The following is an 18,553-nucleotide window of genomic DNA, read 5'->3' as shown; positions in this document are numbered from 1 at the left end:
TGCTGCTTTGACCAAAAGAAGTCGATAACCCCTATTTTCAAAACGATTACACATCATAATTAGTGGCTTAGCACTCAACCTGTTAAAGAATTTTCTGTTTTGATATTAATTATGCATCTATTTTGATTATTAATGTTGAAGCTCTGACAAAAGTAGATTGAAAAAATAAGTGGCTTTATGTGTAAGCTATGAAAATATAAAAAGATAATTAAAATGAATAAAATAATAAGATATTACTTATTATTACATATAATATGAATGTTATAATTAAGTAGAAAAAAGAGAAAAAGATTGCCGGGCATCGGGCTTGAACTCGAGTGCATAAGAATACCGATCCACGACGTTGACCGCGCCGCCACGAACGTCGTTGGAGTCAATTAATCGAAAGTAGCATATGTTTATCGAGAGGGTGGGGTGGCTCGTTAGTTTGATTTATTTTTGTTTAAGCTTAAGCTTAACTTGTTCGTTTCATTTTAATCAAGACTACTTCAAATAATTAAAATTTTTTTACATTCGTTTATTTCGTTTTTTTAACATTCTTATTAGCATAATAATATGCCTGAATAATATATACTCAGCCTGGTTTATTACCTAATCCTTTTCAGCCTGATTTATTACTTAATTCTTTTCAACCCATAATAATATATGAGGTCGAAATAAGACTTATACACACAAAAATGTAATTTGATAAATTTAATCGTTTGACGCAACGCACAACAATGTTAAATAATCATTTTAATCTTTTCCGAACATCGGGCAGTTTTTAAAGATTAATATAGGTGTACTTCAATCTTTTATAAAGTTTAAAATGTACGTTTTTAACTTTCCACTTACAGATTTTCAGCTTTGTGTTTTAGAGTGTTTCATAATAAGAATAAAAATCATTAAACAATATCTATATTGAGGCTACATGTACTTTATTATACTTAATGTAAAATAATATTATGAATAAAACAAAATCCCTGCACAAGATTTGAACCCTAGCTTTGCGCATTATCGGCTCCCGAAAAGCTCTTCCCCTCATCTCTTTTTGAACAGCGCGCGAGACTGCAGCTGGTGAGTGCGCGAGAGTGGGAGATTTTTGCTAGATGCGTATAATTCGAGTACGCACCGCATGGTGGTGTCATGATCGAATTCAGCACGCCTTTTTAACACGGCATCGGCAATCTCTCTACTAATCTCTGGTTGCGTACGGCCGCCCCTACTTCTCCTCCGCTGCTTCTAGATGCGTATAGTTCGGAGCGAAAACCGCAGGGCGGCGCTAGCTTACGACTGCATATCGCACGGCACGCTTTCGCCCATGCTCATCGGCAATCTCTCCTCTAATCTCTGGTTGCAGGGATGGCAACCGGAAGTGCAGAAAGTTGCACCGAATGGCTAACTTTAGACCACGGCGCGTAGAAAATAAATTTCTATAGTCCGTAGCGCGAGAGTCGCTCTTCTGCAGTGCGTTCTGCTAGGCGCATGTAAACAGCTGTGCATAAATCCTCGCAGTGTACGCGTACTTGTTGCTCAAACCCCTTCCCGTGCTGCTAATAGTTGTAATAGTGTAGTGTTGTAAAATGTGCGAACAAAAGCAGGGATTCCAGCAGTTGTGGGTGTACGGGAGATGCTGCTGTTTTGTGAATTGTCAAGTTGTAAAATGTGTGCTGCAGCAGTCGAGCTCATTGCTTCAGATGTTCTGGACCATCGCTGTACTTATTCTCTTGTACAGAAGCTATTGCACACTTGAACAAAACTGGCGAGTGAACAGTCTGCCTTTCACACACAGCTCCAAAATCAAGATGTTAGGTTAGGATGCATTTAATATTTGCAACGGTTGAGGTGATGACTGAGAAGAGTTTATCGATTATGTTGTGACTGCCAAAGTTTCATTAGACGCTGGTGCAACCTGATGCCATACCTGGTGTCACAGAGACTTCATGCGAGACCAGAATCCAGAAAAAAACAACGTTGGATTAGTCATTCATCAGCCAAGCGTATGATACATGTATAGCTGGATATTTTTCTACTTTGACATAAATTTTGCTTGTTTAATATGAAATATTTATTGCAGTCATGTATGCACCTACCCTATCTGACTCTGTTAAAAAAATTTTGTCTGGAAATCCAATTATTATACGCATAAAATGGTTCACCACTGCCTTAAATCGCTCATTAATGAGATGGGGCATGAGTTCAAAATTCTGGTCACTGTGGTACAATGTAGAGGTCTCAACAATTCTACTGTTTCCAATATCGATAGTAGTCATTTTAAAAGTGACACTTAACATTTGACTGTACAATTCAGCATCGCCAAATGAAAAGAAAGAACAAGTATTGGAACTTATGGTAAATTTAATTGTATTTGTATTACCATTCTATTATTAGTGTTCTTGAAAGTTATAAAAATAATTTAATCGTCACCAGGTTCCAGGAGTTGACATTCCTTACAATGAAATGGGATACTACGTGCTCTCATTAATATTATGCAGTGCTGTGCATGAGATGGGACGTGCTATGGCAGCAGTTAGAGAAGATATTATGAATACAATTTATTATTACACATAATAAACATAAAAAATACACTGTATACTCAATGCTTGTAATAGCGTTGACGGTTTCTTTTTACTTCCCCTGCAGCATCTAAAAAATAAATTTCATTATAATTAACATATTAATGTTCGTACCCTGTTGAAAAAGGACGATTGAAGTCGATTAGATCACTTATCGACTTGAATAGTAATTCTTAGCGCACGAGATAAATCAATATTATTATTTATGAACCTACCCTATCTAAAACGATCCCTCCTTACTTGCGGAAATAATCTCCATAAGAATTTTCACTTGCGGATTTCCCGTTTTTCATTTACCAAGAAAAGAAAATTGCTGATCCAGGTGCGACGCTAAATTTGTATTTTCCTATAACTATACAAAAAAATCGTTAATATTAATATTTTTGACACGAATCGATTTCTCCTCATTTGCGGATTATGTAGAAATTATCATTATATGGATTACCTGTCAGAATAAATCAAAAATTATGTTATAAATTTTCACTCTTTCCGAGTGTATCTCCGCGGCCGACATCGCGTACGCGAAAGAAAATTCAGCGTGCGTGAAACTTTTGTAGCGTATGCGAAATCAACAAACAAATTTTCTAGAAAGCTTTTGCATCGCTACTGATTAACTTTTCTACCTGACTATAACTAAAAAAGGGGTTTGAGCAACAAGTACGCGTACACTGCCAGGATTTATGCACAGCTGTTTACATGCGCCTAGCAGAACGCACTGCAGAAGAGCGACTCTCGCGCTACGGACTATAGAAATTTATTTTCTACGCGCCATGGTCTGAACTTAGCCATTCGGTGCAACTTTCTGCACTTCCGGTTGCCATCCCTGTCTGGTTGTGTCTTATGGTTGGGCTCTATGCTTTTTAGCTGTCACGGCCTTTAATACTTAATACTTGACTCTGTTCCTTGATAGCCCTAAGGGTGAAAAAAAATAAACATTTGATAAATCTTATTCTGAAATTGTCAGTGCAGCAGTATTGAATGATTCAATTATTTTTAAAGTTTTTTTAAATAAAATTTAGCTGAAAATACTTTGCACAAGTGGACCTATTTCATACTTAGCTGCAGCAAACTATTAGCATTAGTAAGATTTATTTATGTTATATTTACCGCAATAAAATTTTGTAATAAGTAAGCGGTTTAAGTCTCCTTTACTATCTCCTTCAATGATTTAAAAAATCACTAAAATGAAAAAAATTTGAATTAAAAGTATGGATCTAATAAAAGTCAAAATTAGCTTAAAGGAGTACTACACTAATGTGATTGATGGTTCAGAAGTACCTAGTTTGGCATATGAGTAGGTTTTATTAAAAATATTACTCAGTCAAATTTTGGTGCAGGTTTGAAGCGTGAAAAAAAGTTATAAACATTTTAATGTCGTATATTACTCTTGTGCTGTAATTGTATTACAAAATTTTGTAGATTATTAATTAATCAACTACTTTATAGTTTAAGTGCTTGTAGGCAGGACTTTAAAACCTGTAAGTATAGTATTAAACAACAGATTTAAAAAAGGACTTGCACTTAACCTCAAAATATGAGTCAAATTAGCTTCTGTCTAAAACTTTTTATTAATAACTATGGTAAACAAAATCGCCTAATGAAAGTGCATAATCATGATTTGTTATACCTCGACTTATGCAACTTCTGTCATTAGAGATATTCCACAAACAAATAAAAAATAAACTAGCTACCTAAGTGTACTACCTTAAGACTAATTAACATCTTGTATTAATGAAGATAGGCAACCAGCCATGAAACATTTTTCGGAAATTTTTTGCACATTTATTAGAGTAAGAATAAAGTTATACCGCATCTCATGTGAGATCTTACGCTTGGGTCTCACGTCAAAATTTGTGAACTCGCCTCAGATCTCATGTAAGATTTTACAATAGGGCGTATTACAAAGCTTTTCAAGATTGTGAAAAGAGATTCCATTGAATAAACTGAAAAAAACCAGCCAATTCTGCTATAAAACACGGCAATTTTAGCTGTATTGCCACTGTAGTGACTGTTCAGTAAAAACAGCGAGTGGCCACTGGTAGTTTTGGGAGGTGTTGGCAAGCTGTCTCTATCTTGAGGATATGTAGGTTATGTATAACCTTTTAAATCATAAGCTAAAGTTGCCGTGTTATACAGCAGTTTCTGCTGTATTTTTGTTCAGTGTAAAGCAAAGCATAAATTATAGCTACTTAAGGGGATGTTAGAGCCAATGTGACCAATTGTGACCTTTATCTCGAGTTTTACTTTACATTGTTTACTTTCAATATTCTTTGTACCATCGAAACTCAAATTGATAATTGTTTGTTATTGAGTAGGTTATCGCGGAACACAGAGTTTTTGTTGATTAAATTCGAGCAACATTTTATTTTACTCAATGATGTTTATGTAAGTGACGGTCATCTTACTGATATTGCCACCTTCACTTTGCATCGTAGTTTTTGTTATTTGCAAAAATTATGCATAATTACACAAAAGTAAGACCTAGCTATTCTAAATAATTAATAGCGATCATGGAATACTGCATTTTAACGCTACGAGTAAGTGTAATGATATATTATTTATGATTGAAACAATTTTTGAGGTTAGATAACACTTGAATCAATTAGTGTTGTACTGACATCGTCTTAATGGCTATGAGAGTGTTACACAAAATGACTTGTGTCAAAAAAGTGAAAAAATAAAAAAGTCACAGGTGTCTTTGTATGTTCTGCTTGCCCTGGTAAAAATAACTCATCAAATCTGATTATACTAAATTAAAATTATGTACGATATAGTCGATTTCAATTCGATGAACCAGATAGACTGATTACGGCCTAATCTGATATAATAGGATTTAATATTAATAATAATAAATTGGATATTTTCTGATTTATTTTAATTAGAATAAATAGGTTATAATATTATATGAATGTTTTAAAATATAATGAGATATGGGATCAAATAGGATCTCTACTGAAAAAGGGAGATGACAATCAGCTGATTATTAGATCATAATCACCTGATAATCTACTGATTATCATGCCAAAACATCAGCTGATTATCAGGTGATATCAGCTTAATATTTTTATAAAAGCTGATAGTTATGAATATGTATTTATATGAGATAAAATGTTAATGATGATCAGCTGATTATTGGGTGGAAATTATCAAACAATTCGTGACGTTGAATATTTGTACTCCAAGTTATTTAGAATTATTATAATTCACAAAATTCATATAATGCGGACCTAATTAGGTGTTACCATCTGGATGATAACACCAAAAGTCTGACCGTGAGCTCAACAATTTTTATTTTACAAGATTAAAAATTGCTTCCTCCTAGAGGAAGCTTTGTAATAGTAAAATTTTGAGTTTCCTCAAAACTTCTAGAAAATACTTTTTGGTGTGTTAGAAGTTCAAATCAAGGGTTTTTAGAACATGTCTGTATGAATGTCAGTATAGATGTCCGTATGGATGTGTGTGTGTATTTTTTTTCTCTCTCTAAAAAAGAGGTATTAAGGAAAATCTTAGAAAAACCATAGCATGACCTTGTTTATGGGGTTGTCGAAACAGCCCCATCCACAATGTCAGCTGTGTGTCGGATTCCCACCGACTAAACCCATCCCCTCTACAGCCAGGTGAAAAAACACTCAGCCGTTAAAAGGAACGCCCTTTATCGACCCTCGGTAAAGGTGCGTAGCTCCATCTTCTATGCCCCTGAACCCCGCGGTACCACCGTCAAGCAATGCTTCGCGATGGGGCGAAAGGCTTCCACCCGCTTCTGGTTGATGTGGTCGTCATCACTATAGTCATCCTTCATTTTCTGCGTCGCACATACACACGTACGTACTCAGCCTCTGCGTCTTCTTCTGTCTTCTTCGTCTTTCCTGACTTTCTTGAGAATGTCTGCTGCATAATTGCTGACTGCGCACCATCCATCCTCTGACGTCAGCATGGCCGTCATAGTCGACTCAGAAGTTACTCTGATCTGAAGATAACTCTCAAGTTCCTCTCGCTCCTGATGATATCGTGAGCACTCGCAAAAGACATCCTCTGTTGCATCCGAACATATTGGGCAGTTCGGATGGTCGTCTAGTTTGAACCCCATGTCTTCCAATCCAGTTTTCTATCCTTGGTATAAGGCGATGAGTCCTTCGTCCTTTGCCACTAGTGTCTTATCTTGTTTGCCATTCAACTATCGTCTTCTTTCTTGCGGCATCCCAGATCTCCTTCTGGCTTTTGTCACTCGATCGTCTCCTAGCTTCGAATACGTCCTTTCTTTCTATATGCTATAATGCAGACAGCATCGTCTGATACCGTACAGTAAGCGGACGTCACTCTTAGTGCACTTCGCCTATACACGGTAGTCAACTTTCGTGCATACGATTTCACTCGCATCGCATCTGCCCATATTGGGGCTCCGTAAAGCATAATCGATGTGGTTACACTGGCTAAGAGTAACCTTCGCTTCTGAGGTGGCTCTCCTACATTTGGCATGAATCGTGATAGAGCAGTCCCAATTTTTGTTGCTTTATCACTGACTATTCCCAGATGCTGTTTAAAACTTAGTCTTGCATCGATGGTGATGCCCAAGTATTTGATGGTTGGTTGAGAAACGATCTCATGTCAATCCACCGTAAGTATGATTTCCTCCATCTTCTTCCTACTGGAAATGAGGATAACTTTCGTTTTGTGACTGGCTAGTTTCAGTCCCGTCTCTGTTAGCCATTCGTGTATTATACGGGTTGACTCTTTAGCTATGTCTGTCAACTCTTCTTTATGTTTCGCTACTACCACCACTGCTATGTCGTCAGCGAATCCTACGACTGTTGCTCCTTCAGGTAATTGTGGCTTTAGTACCCCGTCATACATGATGTTCCAAGTCGGTGGGCCAAGTACCGACCCTTGGGGGACACCTCCTGTAACTTTATATGTCTTGGTACCGTCCTCAGTGTCATATAATAGAATTCTGTCCTTCAAGTAGTCGGACATCATCCTTCTTATATATAAGGGCACATCCTGCTTTCGGAGTGCCTCGTGTATTTCACTCCATCTGGTTGAATTGAATGCATTTTTGACATCCAATGTAACTATGGTGCAATACTTCTTTTTTCTCCCTTCCATCATTTCCCCTCTATTGCTGTTTGTGTAGTGTCAATCACTAGACTAACTGCGTCCAGGGTTGAACGAGGGTTCTTTCTGAAGCCATATTAGTGTTCCGCTAATCCACCTTTTCCTTCTATAAAATGATCCATTCTGACGCAGATAATGCGTTCCAGAATCTTCCCTGGGGTATCCAGCATGCAGAGTGGTCTGTATGATGAGCACTCCTCGGGTGGTTTCTTTCCTTTTGGCAGAAGCACTAGTCGCTGTTTTTTCTAGTTTGTAGGAAATGTTCCCTCTTCTAGACATGTATTGTACAAGTCTACGAAGACCTCTGGATGAGCATAAAAGGCATAAAAGTCAACGCAATTTTTGGAATGTCATCCGGCCCTGGCGCCTTGTTGTTTCTTACCCTTCTGCAGGCGGCTAACAATTCCTCAATCGTAATCGGTGGGATAGCCTCTTCATTTAAACCTCTTTTGATGACACTTGGCTCTTTCAGTTGCCTGGGGAACAGCGTGGTCACTACCCGGTGTAATAGCTCCGGGCATTTTGGAGGGGGCACGTAGCTTCCTTTAATCTTCTTCATTACTATTTTGTATGCTCGACCCCAAGGGTCTTGTTCGACCTCATCCTGTAATTCCTTAAGGCACCGTCGTTTGTTAGCGCGAATTTTCTTCTTAAGACTCCTTTTAGCGTCCTTCATTTCTTTTCGGCGGACATCTGCTATTTCCTGGCCTCTACCAGTTTTATAGTATTTATTCCTCGCCTGTTGTTCTTTTCTTTTGGTCTAGTGGCACTTGCTACGTGCATTCGCAATCTCCTTGTCCCACCAGTATACTGGTGGTCGTTTACTGTATGCCACTCTTCGTGGCATTGCAGCGTCACATGTTCGGGTGATGTTTACCGTCACCTGCTCCGCCTTGCTGTTCGCCGTTTCAGACATTAATCCAATTGTTTAACGTATGGGCTATGCCTTGCGCTGAGTCTTCTTTTTGGTATTCCTACCTTTATTATTATGGCCTGATGATCACTATGCGTGTAGTGTTCACTTACCATCCATGAATCAACTGAGCCAATAAGGCTGCTACTAACAAACGTCAGGTCGACAATAGACCCTGCGTCTCTTTTTCTAAATGTGTGGGTGCATCCTTGGTTAACTAGGATCAAATCCAGAAGAGCAAATGCTTCCAGGAGTACTCGTCCTCTGTGGTTAGTCTTTATGCTGCCCCACTCCACAGCCTACGCATTAAAGTCGCCTGCAATCAGTATTTGTTTCCTCCCTATTGCGTCTTGTATGAGCGGATCTAGCAGTTGTTCGAACTGCTCGATTGGAGCGTTAGGTGAAGCGTAGCAGCTGTAAACAGTGACACCTGCTACCTTAGCCCGTATAAATCCTTTTTCACGAATCTTCATTTTTACACAGAAAGCAAGGTTTCCACATGCTCAGATTGCTGCTTTACCCGTAGTGTCCATTTCCCACGATGGTTCGTCTAGATCCTTATATTGTTTGCGCGCAATAGCTACGTCTACCTCTTTCTTGCGGACATACCGATTGAGTAGGTCCTGTGCTGTCTCACAGTGATTTAGATTTATCTGCACTATCTTCATTTTCGTTAGTCCTTCAGTACTTTTAATGCAGCTCGGTAGGCTGGGCATGTATACGCTACCAACTGCATGGTCACTCTTTGATTCTCCATACTTTTCCCGGCAGAGAATGCAACTCAGCGCGTTCGTAAGACTCTTCGGGTGTGTGTGTGCGTGTTTGTGTGTGTGTGTGTACCGTAATATTTCTGGAAGTACTCCGTCAATAAAAATAAAATTTGACATGCATATCTATTTTTGTATTTAAAATTCGGGAAAAACAGTTATTTTTTATTTTCTCAAATATATTTTTTACAGACATTTTTTGATTTTTGAAAAACACTATTTTGCGTTTTTTTCAATCATCTCATTGTTACAAACAATTCAGCTATAATGCATTTAAATGAGAATTAAATTACCTACTTTTCCTTGTTTGGTTCTCGGGATCGACCGCTTTGTTCGGCAGATAAAATGAAAAAGGTGTTTTTTTTTAATTCATATCTCTGAAACTAAGCATCATAACCTCGCAAAAAAATTATGTCGATGAGTCACGTGTCAAACTATATCCTATTAAAATTTCAAGTGATTTGACTACTTATTTTTTCAATAAAAAATCGAAAAATTAAAAAAACTCAGTTTTTTGTGCCTTGATTACGGACGTAAAAAGGCTTTATTGCACTTGAGATTTTGGAATAAAGTAGATATTTTATATGTTTTGACTAAGTATATTGCACAGCTTTCAAACCCCTATGTTTCGTAAGATATCAAGGTTTCAAATTTTTTTTTGAAAATTGTTGGTTTCTTATATCTCTAAAACAATGTAGTCAAATGCTTCAAAATTTAATTTGGTGATTCACCATAAAAAAGCTATCTGCTGCTAAAATTTTAAACGATTTCGTCGAGCGGTTTTCAACTAAAGAGCTAAAATGTAAAAATCGTTTTCTCGAAAATTGCGCGAGCGACCTATCTAATGAATAGCCTGTTGTTTTGATGGTTAGGTTGGTTAGTACATGTACTAACAGAAGGGTCTGCAAACTTTTGGACCATGAACCATCCAAAACTTTTATTAAATTATGTATCAAAAGCCGCCTCATACATTAGCAAGCAGATATATAGTTATATTAAAATAATATTTTATTTATTGGACCTATAAATTTAGTTGGAGGAAGCTACATGCCAATTAATTGACAGCGTTTTTTTTTTGTTTAAATAAAATTATTAAAAAATAAATATTTTGGAGCTCACAACCAGACTTTTGGTATTATCATCCAGATGTTAACACCTACTTAGACTGTTATTATGTGAATTTAATGAATTTGAATAATTTAAAACAACTTAGAATAAAAATATTCAACGTTACAAATTGTTTGATGATTGTCACCTGATAATCAGCTGACGTTTTGGCATGATTATCAGTAGATTATGATTGTTATTTGCCTTTTTTCAGTAGGGATATAATCACAATATTTTTTAATACGATGGTCGAATGATTTCTTGCTATTAGAAAGAATTCAGGGCGCGTACTCTCTCCCCTTTTATAAACGGCCTCCACTATTTTCCCCTTTTTCTTAAAATCCTCCCCTATCATTCCTATAATTGATCATCCTCCTTATTAATGATCACATCGAAATCAAACGCCCACGAATTTACTTACAGCTATGTTTTAATAACGCATATATGAATCTGTACGTTATGCGAGTATTAGTACATTACGATACTAGTGGCATAAGTCGTACTTTATGACATGAAGAACGATTTATGACACGTGTATCGCACATTATTTTATAGCATCTGCCTGACATAAGTCCGCTGTCACGCCTATCCGTGGCATTAGCAGTCCTTTTTTTCATCGTACGGTTAGGAATGCACGGTGCAATAAATGAATACTTATTCCACGGCGTGACATAAATGCAGAGAAGAGACGGGACTTTATATCGTCGCTCCTTACGAATTCCTTCTGTTCAAATTATCCCGTCATAAGTAGCACAACTCATTTGACGCACGCTAGACTGGCACAACTCAAAATTTTCCGCGAAGACTAGCACAACTCAAACTTTAAACAACCAAATTCTATAAAAATTTCCAGATTTCTGCGAAACTGTCCCTAATGAACATTTTTAAATATTCACAATTTACTTTTACCGAATTTAAAATTGTTTTCACAAATACAATAATTTTTTTAATTATTTACTTTTTTTAGAAACCTAAAATTTCCGAAACCTTTTAAAACTTTGAGGTTTGTCTGTCTTTTTCCAAGGTTTTCATGAATTTAACCAACAAAATAATCCAATAAAAACGTGAAATACTCACATTTTAACAAAAAATATAAGGAAAACAAAAGTGAGAGAGTCAACCCTTGTAAATAAAAAACTCCAACACATAGATATTTAACTGACGACGTTTCGTTGGTTTGGTTCCCAACATCTTCAGATCAATTTTTGTAAATGTTACATTTTTATGCAGAGGAACTTTCGAGAAACGTTTGTAGCAGTTAATTATAGAACGAAATATTAACATCCATATTTTAACGGTAAGTAAACTATTACATCGCATATTTGGAAATATGTTTAAAACAAAAGAAAAGTTCCTAAAGTCATGACAATTGGTAGCTGTTTACTTTCATGCCGGTTAATTTTCAATCTCATTAATCGGTTCGTTTTTAAATTAAATTCAAAATGTATCTGACAATATTTATAAGTGAGAAAGTTTATCCTCTCTTAAAAAAATGATGGCCTTTGTTGTGAAGCATTTAATACGTGATTCTGATTGGTTGCTGGTTGGTTGCCTAGGCAACGAGATCAGAACCGCTTTAAATTCATAACCCCCAAAACAGTCATAACTCATAACCCTAGTAGAAATGTTTGAGGTGTTTAAAATGAAATGTGGAAACCTTGATAACAGATAAAATATATGTAATATAACTAGCAAGAAATTTTAGTAAAATTAATCATTACCAAGAGTGTGTAGTATTACAACATGTGTATTGAAAAGTGGCACCCTAACCCTATTTAAAGTAGTAATAAAGTGTGTGAATATTATTTAGTTTTTTTTTAAATGTCAGTGAGAAGTTCAATTAAAAGAATAAAGAGTTTGAAGATATACTGTGTCTCTGTGCCCAAAGTCGCCCTCGGTGAGGTTTGAGAGGTGAATTTAAAGAAAAGTTCAGTATCCAAGTCAGTAAGTTTAAGTCTATCATTATACAATGCTCTTTGAATTGTAAAAAGGCTACTAGACAACTAAAATATGACACTGCCACTTCCTATGTTACCTAGAAATATGTAACCTAGATGATTCTGATTTAACTGTTTTCGTTCATATTTTCACATCAAGGCTCATGCGAATTTTTTAATTGAGCAGGTCGAATTTTACTTATAGCCAGTTACGCAGAAACTACTATCTCTAGCACATTGTATTTCTGGTTTCCGGAGTATTTTTACATGGAGAAAGTGATAAATGTTTTGACTTTTTTGTTAAGGTATTAATTAGAATTTTGACTTTTAATAGTTGTGAGAGATTTTGAGACCGATACTTGTTTTTCAATTTTTGCATTTTTTCTCATTCAAAAACTAACAGGTCTAGAGAGCTTATATTTTGCATATAGATTTTTTTGTGATTGTGAAAAGATATTTAAAGTTGAATCGACTTTAACTGACAAACTTCTGATTTTGACTCCGACATTGATGTGAATGCAAACTCATGCTAACGACTAAATAATTATCATGAGTGTTGTAGTCGAACACAAAATTATTTCAGTTAACGTTGATTCAACTTTAAATATCTTTCCACAATCACAAAAGAAATCTATATGCAAAATATGAGCTTTCTAGACCTGTTAGTTTTCAAATGAGAAAAAATGCAAAAATGGAGAAACAGGTATCGGTCTCAAAATCTCTCACAACTGTTAAAAGTCAAAATTCTAATTAATGCCTTGACAAAAAAGCTAAAATACTTATCACTTTCTTCATGTAACAATACACTGGAAACCAGAAATACAATGTGCTAGAGATGGTAGTTTCTGTGTAACTGTCTACAAGCAAAATTTGATACGCTAAATTAAAAAATTCATATGGGCCTTGATGTGAAAATATGAATGAAAACAGTTAAATCATAATCATGTAGGTTGCATGTTTGCTAGGTAGCATAGCAAGTATCTATGTAAAATTTCAGTTGTATGGCTTTTTTGTAATGCAAATAAATGGCATTGTAATGATAGACAAACCCACTGACTCTTATACTGAACTTTTCTTCAAATTCACTACTTAAACCAATGACGACGAGATTTAGCATTATTAATATATATATATATATATATAACATGTTACTAAATCCCTCAAAACTATTTAAATAAATATATATATATATATATATTTATTTAAATAGTTTTGAGGGATTTAGTAACATGTTACATGCTTATAAAATATTAGCAGACGTTAGTGTGCCGCCCAACGCTCATGGTGGATTTTCTACCAGTGTTATTAGACAGAGATAGAATCAAGAGCGCGCGAGACGCGCCTTAATTCCTAATTCATTAAATAAAGTATTGCTATCTTGTTCAACTTGCAGTATAAATCATTCAAAGTATTTGTTTAAAAGGGTTCAGCGACCTCAAAAACCCCCGAGTCACAAGTTTCGTCTCATTATGTTTCAAATTCCCACAAAACTCTAGGAGACGATGTTGATACTTTCCACCCTGGGCACCAGGTACTTCAATGAGTGTTGCCGTCACAATATTCGTGTTCTGTGACTGCAAAAACCCCCGAGTAACAAGTTTCGTCTGATTATGTTTAAATTCCCACAAAACTCCAGGAGACGACGTTATACTGTCCACCCTGGGCACCAAGTACCTTGAGGAGCGTTGCCGTCACGATATTCGTATTCCGGGACCAGAAAAACCCCTAAGTCACTAGTTTTGTCTTATTATGTTTCAAATTCCTACAAACACTTGGAGACGACATTGATACTGTCCACCCTGGGCACCACGAACCTCGGGAAGCGTTGACGTCACGATATCCGTGATCTGCGACCGCAAAAACCCCATAGTAGCAAAACTGGACTCATTTCCATCAATATTTACGAAATTTTTATTTATTGTAGGATGAACACTTTCTGAATTTAAGGTTAGGGGCTCTTTTTAAAATTAACTTCCCGGCCATATTCTGCGCAGAAAATGTTTTCAAAATCGCCCAAAAGTTATATTTGCGGCTAGATCATCCAGCCAATTTTCTACCGGGGTAAAATGTAATACATAGTACAAAATTTACTTTTATATTAAACGATAACGATATCTTATATCTTATAAAAAATACTGACGAAAACAGTTATGAACTGGAGATGACAGCAGAAAAATGTCGGAATTAAGGTAGTATGGGACAAAATCCACTTTCTATAGAACGTCCTGAAAATTTGCAGACAGATTCATTTATGCACATTACATGTGTGGTTAAATTTTTAGAAAGATCGTCCGTTCTGAAAAAAGATATTGAGTCGTTTTTAACATGGGTTAGATAGGAAAAGGTGAAGAAAAATTCACGTTTCATTGATTTTCAAAAAAACTGTTTCATAAATTATCTTCAAAAACTGATATTTGAGAAAAGAAGGTATTACAATTAAAATAAAGCTAAGATGAACTGAATCGTCTGTTTTATTATTAAATAAGAGTTACTTAAACTTTGATATTTTCTATCATGAGTGACTCGAGAAGGGAACGCGTGGCAACATCGCATCTATACAACATACTATAGCGTTCGGCGGGAAATACGAAGCTACGAAACCATTCTTTAACGCGCATTTGTTTGCTTTCCATACTACGATCTTTTCTCATAAATAAATAATAAGATAATGTTTATTATAAATAATTAATTAAAAACTTTTGAACATACTAACATATTAACATTTTTTAACTTTTTCTTATAAATCTAATTCGAATATGTTGGAGTTGAGGAACACTTTCGCTCAACACTCGACGTTGGCATGCCTATGCGCACAGCGGGACTCAGTCTCTCGCGCCGCCGGTCGGCACTTGACTGTCAGCTCTCATAGAGAGAGGTTCTCCCGTGGACACGTTTCTTAAATAAAGCTTTAGTAATCTCAGTGAAACAAAGTGTACTTTTATTGCGTCGACCTCCTCGTAAACCTTCTCCATCAGAATATTATAACAAACTCTCTTATAATAAAATTCACAACCTACTTTTTAAATAATTAATAACTTTTTCGATAACTTTTTTAGATTTTGTTACTTTCGGCTTATTATCAACTTTTTCTGTAAAGGCACTTACAATTGCTTTTTCACCTTATTGTTTGAATATTTTCATTAAGTTTTCACTATTTAAATTAGCTTTGGCCATTCTCGTTAACATTGTTTTTGAAACAACATTTTTAAAATTATTTAACTTTTCTAAATTTAATAATACGTTATCATATCCTAATTCTTCGGTAACATAATGGTTATAATCTTTTTTATATTTAATCAGATCATTCTCTTTTTCAACGATTAAGATTAATTTTAGCAAAATGTTCACATCGTACTCAGCATCATGAAAACCTTCATCATCATGAAGTCCTAAAATATTTGAAGCTAAATTTGATAACTTAAACATTCCAGGACCTTTACGTTCTGGAAATGTACGTTTAAAAACTTGACTGCCCATAAAGCCAATTATATTGAATTCATTTTGTAAATTGCAACGGACAATGCCTTTGACTAGTTTTGTGGCATCAAAATTAGCATTATGGGCCACTAGTAACACTGGTTTGTGTGTCTTATCTAAAAACTGCTTGAAAGAAACTAATGCATCTTGCAATGTGAATGAACTTATTTACGAGTTTATTATGAAAATATAACTCTCAAGATCTACTTGTTAATCCAGTAATTTTACTTGCTGTTTCAGAGATTCTTTGAGTAGGAGTTACGTAAACACTAAAACTAGAATCATTATATTTTGCACCAATTTGTAAAATTTCGTCACTTCTAGCTAATCCCGAGGTTTCTAAATCAAAATATACCGGACAATAATTGGCATAAGTTGAATTGAAATCAAGTGACTCTAAGTTATAATTATCATTGATTCCGCAATTAGATTTATAAGTTACACCTTCAGATTTTTCTTTAGATATTCGTAAATTTTGTCGGTCTTTAGCCAATTGAATACGACGTAATTTTGTGTTTTTTATCTTTGCTTGCGACGAACGTCGTCGCCTATGTTTCTCAGTAGTTGAGATATAATTTTGTGTATGTTTGCCCGGAGATAACAGTAATTTTTTCTTAATATTTAAAATAGTCTGCTCTCCATCATTTTTACTGCAAATGGCACTAGCAACACGAAAATCAGCAGACGCAGTTCTACTGTAACATATATTTTTCGGTGCTTTATGAGCAATTATGTTATTGACTGACTCATTCGATTGACTCAATGCGGCGACTGAAAATTTTTTTGAATTCCTAGCGTACTTTGTAAAAACTTCTTGTAAACTTTTGTAAAGTTCTTCTCCACTGAGTTTTATGGTTTGATTTTCATCATTTATTTTTCTTTGGCACCAAGTACCGCAATTTTCATGCCGTTGAAACAAATGATCAGGGATGTTGCATAAAGCTTTCGCAAGCTCTTCACTATTCCCCTTGTTTTGAGATATCGCGTATGAAAACAGTTTTTTTTGTAAATTGAATCGCTATTATTCTTTCTGATGGCAGCGATGGTACTACTATCATTATCACCAATAAGTACGCGGACTTTTACATTAGCTTCTTTTAGAATAGAACTATTGTTGATTAAAGCTGATCCCGCATCAGCTTCCATAGCTTTTGCGCTGCCAATAAAATTTTTGCGGCAGATATGACTATTTTCGTCCTGTCCTAAGTCGCAACGTCGGCATTTACGATTCCGCGTGGCGTAATCGAGTATTTTTCCACTTAGAAAACCTATGATTGTTCCATATCCGTTGAGGCTATCGTAATTTCTGCCATTGCCCCTTTTACTCCAACCCATATCATATGATACTATAATGTTCATTATGTTTCCTAAAGCTGCGTCGAACTCGTTATTATTATTATCAGTCATATTATTTTGGTTAAGTGAATTTGAAGTAGGTTGTGATGAGGAGCGGAGCGATTGTAGATGAGGATAGATATCGTCGACAATGTCAGGAAGCCTAAAGGATAGAAAATAATAATTTTTATTATTCTATTCTTAATAGCATTTATTTATTAATACTAGTATATAAAAATCAGTGTATAATAAGTTCATTACTGTTAGTTTGTACGATACAAAATTAAAAATTATATTCTAGAATACATTTCATGCTTAAAATATTTTAAAACATTTACATACAATTGTATACATAACATTAGAATACTTTCAATGTAGAACATCATAGATTCATATAAATACCTTTTAAAAGGTCATATAATTATTTTTTATAATTCATCATCATTCATCAATTCATCCTTACAAATAATTGTGTATATACAATTGTGCAACGTTTTAAAATGTAGAGTTATAATTGATATAACGTGTAATCTTTTTACTCGTCGAATAACTTCTTAATATATTTTAGTGAGATGCGATTACATGCATCATAGTATAAACCTAAAGATCATCAATCAGTCATATAGTCTTATCTTCTTACAATTCCTTCAAAATTTTCTCAGTCGATTCCAATACCAACTTCTTTTCTTCTTCAATAGAACGTCGACAGCTTTCTTTGGCCTCCATTTCAATACATTGCCCAACTTCAGTTTCGTATTTCTTGTAAGTTTTCCAACTTATCATTGGTACGTCCATGCAAGCCAAAAGTTTTTGTAAGCCTGCGTAACTTGATCCTGAAGGAACAGCACCTGTAAAAGTAAATTTTGATTTTTAATTGATCAATATGCTCAAGATAAGTTGATGCCAAAATTTCTTCAAAAGAATATATTTTATTGAGAAAAGAATTCCAAAATCATGATTTGAAGTCTCAGTTCATTGAACAAGTGAATCTAATTCAAAATACTTCATGCGTATAAGAAAATCTTGAAATTGACAAAATCTCAGTATTTTCTTCTCCGTATACTCCAAAATCATGATTTGAAGTCTCAGTTCATTGAACAAGTGAATCTGACTGGAAATGCTTCATACGTATAAGAAAATCTTGAAATTGACAAAATCTCAGTATTTTTCTCTCCGTATACTCCAAAATCATGATTTGAAGTATCAGTTCATTGTACAAGTGAATCTGATTCAAAATGCTTCATGCGTATAAGAAAATCTTAAAATTGACAAAATCTCAGTATTTTTTTCTCCGTGTACTCCAAAATCATGATTTGAAGTCTCAGTTCATTGAACAAGTGAATCTGATTC

The 18,553-nt window shown here is 35.1% G+C and overlaps 1 protein-coding gene and 1 long non-coding RNA gene across 5 annotated transcripts in view; both read left to right on the top strand.

The window, feature by feature from the left end:
* Nucleotides 1–1,019: 1,019 nt before the first annotated feature.
* Nucleotides 1,020–2,513, top strand: LOC116416517. Its single transcript, XR_004226904.1, has 3 exons — nt 1,020–1,979; nt 2,057–2,331; nt 2,410–2,513. It is a non-coding gene; the product is annotated as an uncharacterized LOC116416517 (long non-coding RNA).
* Nucleotides 2,514–3,400: 887 nt separating this feature from the next.
* Nucleotides 3,401–18,553, top strand: part of LOC100114305 (dehydrogenase/reductase SDR family protein 7-like) — an 89,476-nt gene continuing 74,323 nt past the window's right edge. Inside the window, exon 1 of one of the 4 annotated variants that reach the window (XM_001599314.6) lies at nt 3,401–3,636. The gene's annotated coding sequence lies outside the window, so the exon portion shown is untranslated. Of the gene's footprint in view, nt 4,034–9,292; nt 11,752–18,553 lie in introns of those variants that run through there. The other 3 variants (XM_016987422.3, XM_016987424.3, XM_032601589.1) reach the window with 3 other exon arrangements.

Source organism: Nasonia vitripennis, assembly GCF_009193385.2.
Source record: "Nasonia vitripennis strain AsymCx chromosome 2 unlocalized genomic scaffold, Nvit_psr_1.1 chr2_random0009, whole genome shotgun sequence".
In the NCBI taxonomy this organism is placed as follows: Eukaryota; Metazoa; Arthropoda; class Insecta; order Hymenoptera; family Pteromalidae; genus Nasonia; species Nasonia vitripennis.
The sequence above is the reverse complement of the archived record's forward strand: the minus strand, read 5'-3'. Positions and strand labels throughout refer to the sequence as shown.